The sequence below is a fragment of the Castanea sativa genome, chromosome 7, assembly GCF_040712315.1.
Source record: "Castanea sativa cultivar Marrone di Chiusa Pesio chromosome 7, ASM4071231v1".
Lineage (NCBI taxonomy): Eukaryota > Viridiplantae > Streptophyta > Magnoliopsida > Fagales > Fagaceae > Castanea > Castanea sativa.
In genome coordinates, this window is record NC_134019.1 from 18195213 (window position 1) to 18208892 (window position 13680).

A 13680-nucleotide genomic window follows, 5' to 3' on the forward strand; every position below is an offset into this window, starting at 1 on the left:
AGTATTTCCCTGGATGTGAATTTGTTGAAGCAAATTTAGGAAGGCAACCATCCTATGCTTGGAGGAGTATCATTGCTGCTCAACCTTTAATCAAACGAGGTATGAGATGGTAGGTAGAGGACGGTGAAAAGATTAAAATATGGAGAGATAAATGGATCCCTAACCCAACTACGTATAAGATAATAACCCTGGAACAACACCTTTCATATGAGCCAAGGGTAAATGAACTTATTGATGGGGATAGCAGAGGATGGAAAGTAGACATTATTAGGCAGATATTTCTTCCCCAAGAAGCTGATGCAATTCTGAGTATTCCCCTTTGTGCACATGGAGCTCGAGACAGGTTGATTTAAATTGAAAATGAAAATGAAAATGGGAAGTTCTCGAACGGTAGTGCATATAGGTTGGCCCAAATAATGTATCAAAATGGGGAATGGGCTGAGTGTTTAGAATCTTCTGCAGTTAAATGGATTTGGAGAGGACTATGGAGTTTGAATATGCCATATAAAGTTAAACACTTTGCTTGGAAAGCATGCAGGAACATCCTAGCTACCAAGGAGAATTTATGGAGATGGAGGTTTGGTCTTGCTTGCAAAACTGATTTTACCTTTTAATATTTCCCCATCATGGAAATTTATGGATGTTATGTGGCAGCTACAAGGGTGGTCTGAAGTTGTGCTGGATTTACTAGAATGCACCATCATGATTTGCTGGGGTATATGGAAGAATAGAAACGAAGTAAGGCACGGTAGAAAAAGAAAAAATGGAGCAACAATAGTTTGGATGTCCCTTTCTCTATTGGATGAATTTCAACTTGTGAATGACAAGGAACAAGTTACACAAACTCAAGAGCCTCATGTGGTTAAATGGATACCACCAAACCCGAGAAGCTACAAAGTTAATACTGATGGTGCGGTGTTTTCCAAATGCAAAGAGGTGGGATTTGGAGTGGTGGTACGTGATTGTCAAGGTGAGGTGATTGCTGCACTTAGCAAAAGAATGGCTAGTTTACTTGGAGCTCTAGAGATAGAAGCCAAAGCAATGGAAATAGCAGTCCAATTCGCCGCTGATGTTGGTGTTTGGGAGGTAATCTTCAAGGGTGACTCTTTAAACATTCGCAAGGCAATTCAAGGCTCAATTGTTACTCCCTCATCCATACAGAATATAGTTTATGGAATTCTTGTTCAGCTCCAAACTTTTCAGATCTTTTGATAGTTCACATGTTAAAAGGCAAGGAAATGTCCCTGCACACTTGTTGGCTCAACATGCTTTACACGTTGAGGATTTTCATGCTTGGCTAGAGGAATGTCCTAGCCCAATTGTGCACGCATGTGTCCATAATGTACTTTGTTTTAACAAAAGTCTAAATATAATGTATGTTTTCCATAAATAAATAAATAAAAAACCAATGACATGACATGATCTCATTGGTCCAAACTACAAATAATAGTGAGATTGCATGCACTTAATTAATTTGGCAACTATAAAGCATTAACGATGCCCTAAACTTTGATGAAATTACTCTTTTAAATTGTTGATTTAATGATAATTAAGGCCTATTAACTCTGAAATACAACTAATTGGGGACTATTAGTATTAATTCCTAAAGGGAGTTAATTCGGTGCCTATTTATAATTATTGGGCTGAAACTTCTTTCCATGAAATGACATTGGCTCACTGTGAAATGACATTTAACGCTTCAATTTGAGCACAAGAATGAAGTTGTTCCAATAAGAAACGAGTGAGATATGATTTTTTAAAATGGTCTTTATTAGCTATTACTAGAAGTTTTAGGGAAAACCAAGATTTTCAACACTTTTACTTGCTCTTCACTCCCACCAACCACAAAATTTATGCATGAACCCCCCACATATGTTAACTTTGAATTAAATGCCTCCTCCCTCTAGAATTATCTTCCCCTATTATAGAAAGGGATGGAATGCTCATTCCAAAATCCCAGTCCCCTACATCTCCAAAGGAGAAAAAGTACTTGTCATATCATGGTCTTCCTAAAATTTGAGGTATTGAGTGAGTAACTCTTCTATATTTCCTCTCTAGACCCCTAGAGTAATTCCCCTAGAATCTAAGAAGAAGTAAAGAAATAGCATTGTAAATCTAGTCTTTCTAAATCTTTGGAGTCCAATGCTATTTAAATGTTCCATTTTTAGGATTTGATGAGTTATCCCCCCTTTGTTCTCTTTTTCCTTGTTGCTAATTTTCATTGTAGGTTAATTTCTTTATATTTTAGGGTTAGGAAAAACATGTTTTGTTGTGCTATTATGCTAGCTATTAGAATCTAAATGTGTTGGTTGTTTGAGTATGCTTTAAATGTTCTTCATATGTTTGTATGACGTTCTTCACATGTTCATGCATACAACCCTACTAGCTCTTAGGATGCTATGAATTCCAATTTAAAACATGTTTGTTATTTAATTCATATCACTTGGCACACACAAGCAGCATGATTTAAATTTCAATCCAAATAAAATGTTCACATGATAGACTTAGGGCTTTTTACTATGCACACACAATTACATGTAACTATTTTAATCCCAATCAAGATCACGTGACATGTTTATTTTCAATCTTGATATGCAATTGATTTTGAAGACTTGTTATTATATGAATGATGTGCATGACCATTGGCCACCATAGCCTAGAATACTAGTATTACCGGGCAAGGTGTGTGTCTAACTCCTTATCACCTTATAACTTAGTCTCCAAACTTAAATAAAGGGTTCTTAGATTGTATCTAGGATCAAGACCTTGTAATGTTATTTTCTATTTAATGTAAAGTTCAATTATTAAATGAAATATTTTTTTAACTTTTTTTTTGTTTAAATAAAATAAATGACAACTCCATGTAAAACCCTTAATCTAGGAGAATATATAATCATTCAAACTGCCACTTTAAGAGGCACTAATGTGACTACACCTAAGGGCACAATCTCTTACACTGCCGTACTTATGCCATGTCAAAAACTCTTATGGATCAAGAAAGAAAATTGAACAATTGTCAAGGATGTAGCAGTTGGAGGACAAGTGTCATTACATGAAAAAAAAATGTGGTAGTTAATTACTGCAAATATTTAACTACTCACTTATCTCAGCCAAAAAAAGCATAATAGGGTAGTTATAGGCCGGAAAAAACCATCATCCTTTGCCCATGAATAGTGGCCTCATTCAACAAGAGAAAGGACTGCACACAACACAGAGAACGTATTAAAGCAGAAATTAGGGCACTTTCAAAGATCATTAGTTTAGATTGTTAGGACATATGTGGAACTTGTTAGAACATATATTATGTAAGATTGACTAATCCTTTGACAAAATGCACTTTACTTGTAATAGAGTAGATCTAGGATATGTTTAGTACTTCAAGGAACAAGAGTTTAAGTCTAGTATTAAAGCCATGCAAAGCTGTCCAAGAAACAAGTGAAGAAGTGATGTTCATTAAAGCTCGACAAATATCTCAACAGATAGATATCTATTGAGATTTAATGACGAATCTTGACAGTTGCTCGACAGAAACAGCATCTATCGAGAACTATGAAATTTAGATTTTTAGATCTGTTTTCACGCATATCCAAGTGTATTTGTGTAGGATTTCTTTTCTCACAACCCTAAACATATATAATGATTATTTTAAAAGCCATCACAAAGTTGTTGCATAAGGAATTAGAGCATCCTTCTTGCATTGTGTGACTGGAAACAAAAGTTGACCTAGTTTATCTTTTCATTAAAGAAGCTACTGCATCTTTGTGTCAAGGATTTTGTAATTTAGTAGCTTTTTGATCTTCATCGTTTGGATGAACTGAAGAACTTTGCAGCCAACATCTTTCTTAAGTTGGCGTGTTAGTCACGTACTTGAATATGTGCATCAATTGGTTAGTCACGTGCTTGGAGTCATGCATTGAAAAGAAAAATTGTCACTACATTACAAGTCCAATTGGATATTGGAGTAAGGGTTCAACTATAGGTTGGTATAAGGTACTGGAATTCCTTTACTTGTAACCGCTTGTTTTGATAATAGTAGATTCTCGAGAGTAGTGACCTTAAATTTACCCGGTGTGGTTTTACCTCGGTGGTTTTTTCCATTTGTAAACAAATCACCCGTGTCAAATTTAATTTTTGTTACATTTACTTTAGTTGGTGATTTGTTTATACTACCACGCTTATTGCATGTGTAATTGAATCTAATTAATTAACTTGGCTAATCAATTGATTAATTTACCAAACGGGTCAATACATTCTTGGCCTATCATAGATTCTTAGGAAGCAATTTGTAATTAAGTAATCATCTAGACCTGTAAGAAGATCACCATCATATGCTTGTAAGTTAATGTTTCCTTGTACATGTGCTCTTATTTCAATCAAATATCCAACAGTTTGATGAAATTATTGTTGTTTGGTGTGATTTGTTCTAATTAATCATCCATATTGAAGTAATTTGTGTTAATAAGTTTGAATCCTTTGATTTCCTGAGATTTAACTTCAATTAAGATGATCTGTGGTAGTTTATTAATTGATATGATTTACTTTGAGTTCTTTAATTATGAGATGATGGACTTCAATCTTCTAGTCATTGTAACGTAATTCAGTAGTTTAACTTAAGTCATTTTAGAAGCTTGGTCACTTAACATTTCTCATTATTGTGTTGTTAACTTGTGCATAATTCAAAAGTCTTATTAAGTTAGTCATTTTTGAACCCTACAAAGTTAGATATTATTTTAAGCTAGTGTTATTATCTTGAGAACAATCTCAAGGTAACAACAGCAAAGTAAGAACCATCTTGAGAAACTAGGCAAGGTAATTAAGAGACTAAGATTAATTTAAAAATTGGTTTTGATCAAATAAGAATGCTTTGCTCATTTGCTAGTTATCTGAAATAGCTTGCGGCATCATTCTGTTATGCTGCCGGAGCTTACTCTTCATGAACATGCGACAATTGGTAGCAAGTACTACTTGGGAGGTGCCAGCTTGCATTGCTTCTATTTGAATAGCTTACGTGGTTGTGAACATAAGAATATATGATAATGTCAAAACTTCCTTACTGATTTCGTTCCTAGTTTTACTAGTTGTATATGCTGAATTGTTTTTATTATGCACCAAGAGTTGATGTTATTGCAGTAAAAACATGTTGCCATTTCAAAATTCACAATAAGTCTAGGGGTATAACAAAATTCATAACAAATTTTACAAATGTTTAAGGTGGTAAATTGTTAATGATGGATAATAAAGTAATATATGTGGTTGACCTATATGTGATTCCTCACTGATTTCGGTCATAGTTATAATAGATGCATATGCTGAATTGCTTTTATTATATATCAAGAGTTATTTTATTGCTGTCAAACATGTCTCAGTGCTAATAACCTGCTACAATAAGTCTAGAGGCACACCAAATTTACAATATTTTCAGGGGAAAAGTTTAGGTCCAATACGTTTTGTACACTCAACCCGATAGGATGTTGTCAAGTGACAATTCTTGGATTCATGAAAAGATCATATCAAGTCTAGTGTACAAGTCATTGGACCCAAGCTGAACCTTAAATTTCACAATTGTTTAAGCTGGTAAATTACTAATGATGGATAATAAAGTAATATCAGTGGTGGACTCATGTATAAATCTATATTAACCTGCTAACTCACTAGCTGTGATTTTTTGTGAAAATCATTTTTTGGATACCCATGTATATATGTGAGTGTGCATAATAAAAATTTACCTTTTTAAGCATTTGGATTTGAATTTGGTTACTTAAAATCATGCTCATCTCTTACAGAATTCTAGAATCCATTCCTTGACTTGACGTTATCTTAGTTAATCCTTCATGGTCATTAAGGCAAACATGCCCGTTAATATGAGCACCAATTTCTAATTGTAATGACTCATGACTAGTAGTACTAGGGCGGAGTTCACAGCCACCTGCAACCCAACCCGATATTTTCTATGGTCTGGTCGGGTAATCGAGTTTCAGGTTGGATCTCATGTTAGGATTTTTTTTTTTTTTTTTTTTTTTTTGGGGTTAAATTCCAACTCCCATGTTGTTAAAAAAAATTCAACAAAGAACAAAATAAGAGCTTTATATTATTCATCTCCCTTACTAAATCAATTTGATAAGAAACTAGAGAATCCCCAATGCATAAGTAAAATATTTTTTAAGCCTTTCAACATAACATTGGAAATTGGAATATAAACATACAAAGGATAAAAAGAAATCCTAACATAAATGAAAAAACTTCAATTTAAACAACCTAAAAGCCCAAGGTTCTAACTTATTGTAACTAGGTCCGCCAAAAGTGGAGCACTGATATGGACTCTTTGCATTTAAAAGCTTAAACAAAATAAAATTCAATTTCGGTCAAAAAAAATTAACATATACAATTACATCCTTGTTGATAAATTTAAATTCTTAGAATATATTTAGAGATGGGGCTCAAATATGGAATCAAATTTTAATGGAAGAAGACATGAGTCATTGCTTACTGCCTTTTTGTTGTTGTTGTTGTTGTTGTTTTTTTTTTTTTTTTACATTTATTATTTTTTTCAACGCATTTATCTTCTTTCCTTTTCTTTTTTTTTTGTCGACTTTAATACATTTATGAGGAAACCAAACACAAAAGGAAAGGAACGGATATGAGAATGAGAATAAATACAGATTGAATAATTGTAGGAAGTTTGATCTATGATCTATAAAACTTTATGCAGGTTGGGTTAAAGTTATATTGGTGTAACTCTAAGTAATGTCACATCAATTAATATTTTTTTAATTGGGTATGAATTTTGATAAATCGACCATTGGATTACATTATTTTCGTATATTCTCTATGGTTGCAAAATTTTAAAGCGATCCAAGATCAATGGTCATGTCATCTATCAATTGTATAAATTCAAGTTTTGTAGTTTAAAATAAAAGATGGGTTTATGGATTGAATGGTAATGACATCTGATTGGTATGAAAATTGACATGCATATTTAGAATATGTAATCTAATGATGAGATTTTTAATATATAAATTCATTAACAAGTTATTGGATGATGTAACATTGTTTAGAGTAACTTGTTATTGGATACATATTTTGAAAATCCAACCATTGAATTACATGTCCTATATGTTCTTAACATGCATGCCAATTTTTATGTTAATCGAATGTAATTTACCATTCAATACATAAACTCATCTTTTATGCATTATTTTAAACTACAAAAACTCAAATTTAAACAATTGATTGATAATATGGCTATTGATCTTTGATCATCTTTATATTTTGTAAGCATAGAGAATATACAAAGATAATGTAATTTAATGGTGAATTTATCAAAATTCACTTATAATTTTGATAAATCCACCATCAGACGTATAACTTGAACCTACCCCCCCCACACACACACACACACACACACACATATATATATATATAAGAGTTTAAATTCGGAAACTTTATTTATTTTTTTTTTTTTTGGGCTATTTTACTCATTAATTTCAAAAAAAACAAAGGGAAGGGAAGTTTTGGAAAAATTATTAGGTCCACTAGAAGGACTGCTGATGTGGTCCTTCTTGACCTCCCAAATAATAAAATGCTATTATTTATGCAAAAGTGACATCAGCATTTTATTAGTACAAGGAATAAAAAAATAAAAATTACCAGATGATGTCACTTTTGCATAAATAATAGCATTTTATTATTTGGGAGGTCAAGAAGGACCACATCAGCAGTCCTTCTAGTGGACCTAATAATTTTTCCAAATCTGGTAATTTTTATTTTTTTATTCCTTGTACTAATTAGAAAGTTCACACATATATTAATATAAATGACATCATCTTATTGGTCAGTAAGGACCACGTCAGTAGTCCCTTCCGGTATAAATAATAATTTCTCGAAGTTTCAGGTGAGTATAAGTTTAAATTTCTAGATTTTTTCATTAACTAATGAATTTATGTTTGACTTGTATGTTGGCAATTTAATTTTTGCCAAATTCAAATTTGGAATTAAATTTTAATGGAGGAAGACATGATTCAAAAGGAAACTTTAATTTTCAAAAGGTTCACGTTAGGAAAATTTCAAGAGATAGCTATATAGCTAGCAAAGAATTGATGTAACGTTTGCAAGTTAAGAATGAAATCTATATTAAGAATAATCTTTTTACCAATTTCATGTCAAACAATCCTAAATACATATATGTTCATAAATTAGCAATATTACCATTCTTTGAATATGGCTGGTATTTTTTTTCCCTTTTGCATTTCTTTCCAGAAAAATTTTCCATAGTCTTATATTGTAATTTTTAGCCCTAGAATTGATTTTTTTTAACGTTCTCTCTCTCTCTCCCTCTCTCTCTCTCTCTCTTATGTTTTGTCTAAAATATTTGTTTGAATGTGCGTTGTTGTAGTTTTTTTTTTTTTTTTTTTGTGATTGGGCAGGTCAGGTTGGATCCTAGACTGACCCGAGACTCAAAACAGACCCAATTATTATGCCCGAGCCCAACCCGATGATCCTTACAACCTGCCGAAGATCCTTTGGGTCGTGTCCAGTAAGACAGGTTGGATGAGTCCAATGCTCAGCCCTGTGTCATGACTGACCGCGCAATAGGAAAGCAATGCTATTGACTAAAGTACTACCATGTGGGTCTTGAGAGCTTTTTAAAAAAAAAAAAAATTTGATTCAATCAATACAATAGGAGAATTTTAATCCTTGATATAAACAATAGGAGATAGCAATTGAGTTACAAAGTTTTTGGCATGTTAAGTTAGAGTTTAGATTAAACTATCAAAGAATGTGTAATAGGAAGTCATGGTCAGGGGCGACACTACACTATTCTCAGAGGTTCAAATGAACCTCCTGACTTCAGAAAAAAAAAAAAAAAAAAATTTGTATATATAAAATATATTTTTTTGTTAGTTTAATACTATAATTTTTTCTTAAAAATATTTTTGCATACCCTGACTTAAATTTTGCACACCCTTATTACAAATATTTCCAACTTGAGAATAAGTGTTTGTGAATTGTAAGTGTCACTATTTTTTATAAAATTATATTATATGTGTGAGCGTGTCTAATATTAATTGTGTACATTACTTTTTGTTATAATGTTATTTGTGTGAATTATGATGTGTGTGGATGTTTGTATGTAAAATATAAATATAATATAAATTTATATAATTTAATAATTAGGAAATAGAGATGGTTTGTTACATGTGTGTGTATTGTTATCATGTTATAATAACTTTTTGTTATAAAGTTAGTAAAATTCAGGAAAAAAAATTGTAAAGTTAGTAATTGTCCAAGCATTTGATTGGTTAAGTAAACACTAGTGTATAATTTTATGTATGGATGAGTGTGATTTTGTGCGTCAATAATTAATACAAAACCAATGAGTTTAGTTTAGTCATTTTGTTTAAAATATTTTTATAAAAACAATAACAAATAGATAATAAAAACTGCATAAAAATAAAAATGTTAGATAAACTAAACAAAATAAAATGATTACAAGCTCATAGCTACCCACATTGGCAATAAATACTCATGATGAACTATCATATAACAATTCAAAATTTGAATACTTGTAGAAGAAAATTGTAAAACTTCATGTATTATTATTATTTTTTTTTTTTTTGGTTGATAACTCGATATATTCAAGTTCTTTCTTTATTAAAAATTTTTAATGACTCTCCTAAAAAAAATTCCTGGAGCCGCTATTGGTCATGGTGAAACAATATAGTGAACCTTTTTAGGATGAATTATGATAGGATTTACAAGAATTTATTTTTCTGCAAATGGAAGCCTCCATGTCTAATCAAAATCAAAGAATTTAATTCATTATTTTAAATGTGAGTGTTGATTATTATTGTAGACGACTAAATTTCTTAGTTCGAAATAAATCAAACAAGTAAAATAGTTTCACAAATACGAATTTGTATTGATAAATGTGTGGTACAATTCTCTGTAATTACAAAAGAGTGATCCTCTGATTCGATTTCCTTGAAAGATTTATTGATTGGAATTGTGGTAATGTGATTTTGATTTGAACATAAGATATTCTTCAATTTGGCTGAGGAATGGATCGAAGATCTTTGAAACGGAATTACAATGAATCTCTAGCTATGAGCTTGTTAGAAATTCTTTGTTCTTCGTGTTCTTCGTGTGTTCTTCGTATTTGAAGGTTTGTGGTGGAAATTCTTCGGTGCTTTAGAGGCTTGATTCCGTAGAGCTTCGTTGATTTATGGTTTGTTGAGGTTTTTGGAGGCTTTTGAGCTTAATTCCAGTGAACTTTGAGATCTGGACGAGTAGTTTGGATGATTTTGCTTCGAATGTTGTCTGTATTCGAGGTTGAAGTTCTTGAAATTCTTGAAGGCTTTGGGGTTTGATTCCGGGCAGAGCTTCTGGACTTCTGAACTCAAGATCTCCTCTTCCTTCTCTCTGTGTGTGCTCTTAAATGTCTTAGGAAGGCTTCTATTTATAGGAGTTTAGGGGTAGGTGAGCGACACGTGGCGGAGTCTGATTGGTGACACTTGTCACAGCTTGATTGGTCCGCTTACGTCATCGCTTACACGTGCAGGGCTGCTTGTGTCATCGCTTACACGTGCAGGGCAGCTTGTGTCATCGCTTACACGTGCTGATGCAGTTTCATGCCTTTATTTCAATGACACTTGGCAAATTTCTATTGGAATCCGAATAGTGATGGCAAAACCTAGCAGCAGTACGTGGCGCCTTGTAATTGGCTGTATTTTGTGGACTTGGTAGTATGATGTATCAGCTTGTGATAGGTCGGGAATTTTCCCTCTCTACAATTATATAGAAGAGTGTATGCGCCACCCAAATTGAAATTGCTTTTTGATTTCAATTAAATTGTAAAATTTCACAATTTCAAAACTGAAATCATGTTTTCAAAACATGATTCTCAAAGTTGCGTGCAGCAAACATTAACGTTTAATTAATTTGAACATGGCACCAAAAAGCCTTAACAATATTCAAGATTCCCAAAGATACAATTTTTAAGACAATATGAGAAAGGTGCAGATTACCTAGAGTACCTTGGGACAAAGAAGAGCGAACCTAAGACCTTGAACATGAATCTAGGGCAACATTATATTTATAAAAAGATAAAATTTAGTTACAAAATTTGTTGTAATGTAAGGTTACGAACTTACTCAATATCATTAACATTACTACATATTTTGACAATTTAACTATTGGATTGTATGTTTTTTATGCTCTTAATACACATGTCAAATTTTGTGTCAATTGGATATTAATTACTATATGATTTATAATATTTTATTTTATGCATGATTTTTAAATTACAAAATTTAAACAATTTATTGATAACATAACTATTGATTTTTAATTTTCTATAAATTTTGCAAGCATGAAGGATATTATAAGAAAAAAAAAATTTAATCCAATAATTATTTTTTTGAGAAACACACACATATATAGGGGAAGGGGCATGATTTTGTCCTTTCTACAAATTTAAGAAAGAATAATTAGACAAATATAAAGTTGTGGTGTGAGAAAAGATCAGTTCAGAGATAAAGAAGAACTTTATTGAAACTAAATTTATTCGAAATGTTATTGAAACTTTAATATATAGTTACCTAAACATTTATTCAAACTGGTGCATTGTCACTCTCACTCAGTTTCCCACATTTCTCTCTTCACCCAACTAGAATTATCCCAGCTAAGAAAGAACCCATCTTGCCTTATCTGCCAATAGACTGTCCCATGACTCACATCTCTACGAGGCTGAAACGCGTGCCAGGAAGCAAAGACTCTTCCCCATAAAGCTGTACAGTAATATAATGTGTTCAGTGTTACATCCCACTGGAAATCTTCACCCACCTTGAGCGTGTACTCTCCGGGACCGTCCTTTCTCTCTCGCGAAATGCATTCAACAGACACAGGTTCAGAGTTATTAGGCAAGGAGTTGATGATATGAACCACGGCCAAATGATTGTCATGCTCCTCAAATGCTGTTACTGCACTTATGAAAGACCATGCAAGAGCAAGCGGTTGATCCAAGTAGTCATTTTGTGAATATTGTGCGTGTCACAGATGTATTGGTAGAAGAAAACTATCCAACATTTTATACTAGTTAGAATATATAATAAAGGGACTAAATTTTGTAAAGATGTGTTATAAAACCTATGTTTTACCCACTAATTCTAATATGTCACAATATCTTATCACATATTTAATAAAAAGCATGCATAACTATACTCAATCAATTCTAATACTCATATATAAATCTAAACAAATTAAGAGTTTATTGAGATGTTATTAGGAGTGGTAGGATATATTGAATTTTAAGTAAAATGCTAATGTGACAATCTCTTATTAGATAGTGTAAAACATGGGTTTGACACCCTATCCTTACTAATTCGAACTTTATAATAAAAGTTAGAATATATTAAATCAACCTATATTTATAAGAGTAATTTCACCAAAGTTTAGGGCATTATTAATGCTTTATAGTTGCCAAATTAATTAAGTCATGCAATCCCACCATTATTTGTAGTCCTGACCAACGGGATCGTGGCATGTCATTGTTTTAAATTGAATTCTCATACAATCAAACTATACAACATTTTAACACAAAAGCCTAATTGTTGCTATCAACTTTTCCTTTTCTTATTTTTTTGGTCATTTTATAAGATAAAATTTTATCCTTTATACAAAGTTTTTCATCTGATATATAGAAAAACTGATAACGAGTGAGTTTATTTAATGAAAAAATATATATTAGGCTTAGAAGTCGTGGTTACGCCAAATGAATATCCTCATATCAATGCCAAGTGGTTACATCAAATTGTAATAATCTTTTAGATAGATAACAACTTAATTGTTATCATCAAATTTTTTCGACTATTTTATCAACTCTTTGGATTAACATTAAAAAAAAAAACCTTAATTGCTGATATCAACTTTTAGTTTCCTCATTTTATAAGATAAAATTTTATCTTTTAGAAAAAGTTGTTAATCTGATATACAGAAAAAGATAATGATTGAGTTTACATAAGGGGAAAAAATGAAAAAAAAAATTAAGAAGCTTAAAAGCCATGATCACACCAAGAGCATATCTTGATTAATAGCCAAGTAATTACAACAAATTGCAGCTATTTTTTTTTGTAAATAGAAACAACAGCTTAATTGTTGTTGTAAGGACACAATTCAAATTCCCAAACCACGACTAGGAGGAAAATGGGCTTAAAAGGCCTTTCTTCACAATGAATTTGTAGAGGATGGGTTTATAATTTAGATTTTAAGGATGGCTTTAGACAATCACAAAAAGAACGGGCTTTGGGCCCAATGGAACAAGACAAAGAATCGTTTGCAAAGAGTAATATTGAGAATTCCTCCTCGGACTGTTTCCGAGGACAGTTTTTAATAGTATTTCTCAAGTGTGGATACAAATAATGTTTATCATACACTTTTTCTTTTTCAAAAGGCCTCCTCCTTTCTTCGTATGCCTTCCCTCCTATTTATATTCCTCCTCTTCTCTTCATCATCTTCCACTTTATGGCCGCGACCCTCATTTTTTGGATACTTGTCCCATCCATTCTTCCCTAAAGCCCGCTGGGATTTGGGACCAAGTTCCAAGCTCTATGCTCAGGTCCCATCCTTCCATCTCTATTGCCAGCGTATTATTTACAGGGTCTTTAATATATGGGCGGTGGTAGC